The sequence below is a fragment of the Phyllostomus discolor genome, chromosome 1, assembly GCF_004126475.2.
Source record: "Phyllostomus discolor isolate MPI-MPIP mPhyDis1 chromosome 1, mPhyDis1.pri.v3, whole genome shotgun sequence".
Classification (NCBI taxonomy): domain Eukaryota; kingdom Metazoa; phylum Chordata; class Mammalia; order Chiroptera; family Phyllostomidae; genus Phyllostomus; species Phyllostomus discolor.
Window position 1 is genome coordinate 125,582,730 of NC_040903.2, and position 3,230 is coordinate 125,585,959.

Below are 3,230 nucleotides of genomic sequence, written 5' to 3' on the forward strand. Positions count from 1 at the left end.
GAAGAATTTTTTTTTTCTGCAGACTAGAAAGAATGCCTATTCTCTCTATATTTGCAGGAAATTATTTTTCTTCTTATTATACTTTTATGTAAAAAACCATAATCAAAACTAATATATAATTGAAAGCAGCTCTCTTCCCTTACAACTAAGAATCAGGTTGATTACATGAGTAATGACTTTGGAGTAAAACAAAAACTTCCTGTAAAACATGTGATATTTTCATATTCTATTCAGAATTTCTAGCTTTGCGCAGTGGCAGTATTGTAGCCAATGAGGTTTATCCGAGGTGCGATTATTGCTAATTGGAAACTTTTCCCAGAATTTCTAAAACTTTAATAGTGGATTCCATCTTATTTAATACTTGTCAGCACTGTATTTATTCTGATGAAATTACAATAAATGTCAGTGAATGAGAATTTTAATAAGTTAAGTAGTTCCTGAGTTAAGCATATTTTCATCTTCTCCAGAACTTAATCACCTGCTCAAGCAGCACATTATTATGTCTCAGAATGAAGAATATTTATATTTCTCCAAAGGTGACCATTAAGCTAGTTCAGTTTTGGAGTTTTTTAAAGCATCAGACTAGCATTTACCTAAGATTATCAAACCTTAACTTAGCTAAAATGGATGAGACAGCATAAAGGAACAACTCAGGTATTCTGGGAATATGCTGACCATATTAATAAGGGATCACTGGCATCTATTATTGATATTAGGTAAATTTTCTCAGTAACTCATTATTTAATTTTTTTCACTGAATCAAAACAAAGGAAACATTTGTGTTCAAGAGAAAAAAATCACAACTTAAGATATGTATTTTTATATATTGGGTTGGCCAAAAAGTTCATTTAGTTTTTTCCATACAATGTCTCTAGTAGAGCTTAATTGTCTTTAATTTCTTTGACATAATGTGGTTAGACTGTGACAGCTGTCTCATCAGCATGCATTTAAAAGATATGGTGATTTTTATGCAGCCATTTTAATATTGAAGATGGAAGACAATATGCAACATTTTCAGTGTATTATGCTTTATTATGTCAAGAAAGGTAAAAACACAACTGAAATGCAAAAAAAAAAAGATTGTGTAATGCATGGAGAAGGTGCTGTGACTGATTGAATGTGTCAAAAGTGGTTTGCAGTTTCTTGGTACTTTTGGCATTTTGGACAAATAACCTTTTTCTGTGGGGCTGTCTTATGCATTGGAAAATGTTTAGCAGCACCCCTGGCCTCTACCCATTAGGAAACAATAGAGGGAGATAGGCAACAAACTCAAAATAATCGAATAAATAAAGTCATTGGTGAAAATGAAAAATATGTCTTATTTTATGAGAAAAGTAAACACTTTTTTGGCCAGCCTAGTACATATGCACATATATACTTGCCTAAATTCATTAGCCCTTAGAATAAATATTTGGATCAAGAAAAAAGCCATTGATTACCAGAAAGTATTTAAAATATTTAGTATTTTAGACATAGAACATTGGTACTTTATTTTCTTTTTGCATGTATTTGCCAATAATCTTAAAGATTAAGAATTTTTCACCCTGGCTGGCATAGCTCAGTGGATTGAGCGCAGGCTGGGAACCAAAGTGTCCCAGGTTCGATTCCCAGCCAGGGTACATTCCTGGGTTGTAGGCCAGAGCCCCCAGCAACCGCACATTGATGTCTCTCTCTCTCTCTCTATCTCTCTCCCTTCCCTCTCTAAAAATAAATAAATAAATAATCTTTAAAAAAAAGAATTTTTCATTTGTTTAGTAGCTGAAGCATTTGCTATCTCACCATTTCAGGCTTCTCTCCACAGGGCTGCCTGAGTGTTCTTATGATATCCCCAGAGTGAGTGATTCCTTAGAGCACAAAGTGGCCATAGTGCCTTTACCTCATCTCAGGCACACATTGCCATTTTTGCAAGACTCTACTTATTACACAGATCACTCCTTTTTTTAATGTGGAAAAAGACTACAGAGGAATATAAATACCAGGAGATGTACTTCATCAAAGTCCATATTGGAGGTTCTGTTCAGTATTTAGTTTTAAACTATAATCAAGGAAGGTTGCAAATAAAATTATAGCTATTTTATTTTTTAGAACCCTCCATGACTCAGTTTGGATTTAAAGTATTACAAAATAATCTTTCAAAAGTTATTTGTCATTTTTCCTAATTAAAATGGTTTACTCTGGCCAAGACTGTTATCTCACATGTTTTACTCATTTTCTTCTTTATGGTGAAGGTTTTTGTCCACTATTTAACATGTACACCATTGTTCTGGTATTTAATATAACTACATCTTTCAAAGCCTCATTCATGTCTTACCTGATTGGCTACAAAACCTCCAAAAACTCTACCCTACCCTAACAATTCTAACCATCAGTTCAAACACATAATGGATTTTTTCTTCATTAGCAAATGACATCTATAAGATGTGTTTTCTTGAAAAGAGTACAATTTTCTTGAATGAACATCATCTTTTACTCTTTTTAAAAATTCCTTAATACATCTTCCAGGATAAGCCTGAGCTCAAAATAATATTTTTATTCGTATAAATTTTATATACATAATGTATACATTTGTATATATACAAAATTATACAATTAATTTATATAAATTGTATATACATAATCGTGTAATTATTTGTATAATTATATATACAGAGGTAACTATCAACAACATCTCTCATGATGCTCTGTGTCAGACATGCTCTTAATTTATCTTGATGGAAAGATTCTTCAGATGAGTGAGTGCTCTTGCCAGAGTGCTTTAGCCTGTATTATTCCATCGTGTACCCTTAATTCATGATGTTTTCCTGAAAAAAAAATATTTCCTGTTCATCATAATACCTTAGAAAAATACAGCTCTAAAATATATTTTATGAAACTACTCTCCAGTTAGTTTTCCTTTCTTATTAAAAGTTTTTTTAAAAAAAATTCAAACTGTTATTTTCCAAAAAATCTTAATCCTGGGGATTTTGTCATAACTCAATTAGAACTGACAGCACATTTTAAATTTCACTTTTACTTTAACAAATTACTGTACCAAACTTGCCTCAGGCTCTACTTTGATTATTAATTAGCAAACAGATCATGTTGCTAAAGGAAGATAGCCATTTTAGGGCAAGAGTTTTTCCTCCTAATTAACTGTAACAGCTTACTCATTTCCAGTGACTTTGAGGTTAACTTTTAAAAATCATTTTTTAACTCTTTTATTTTTCTTAGTTGAAGATCATAAACTTCTG

General features: G+C 31.7%; 1 pseudogene; it reads left to right on the forward strand.

Moving 5' to 3' along the window:
* The first annotated feature begins 241 nt into the window (after positions 1–241).
* Positions 242–408, forward strand: LOC114493519 (annotated as a pseudogene).
* Positions 409–3,230: the final 2,822 nt, after the last annotated feature.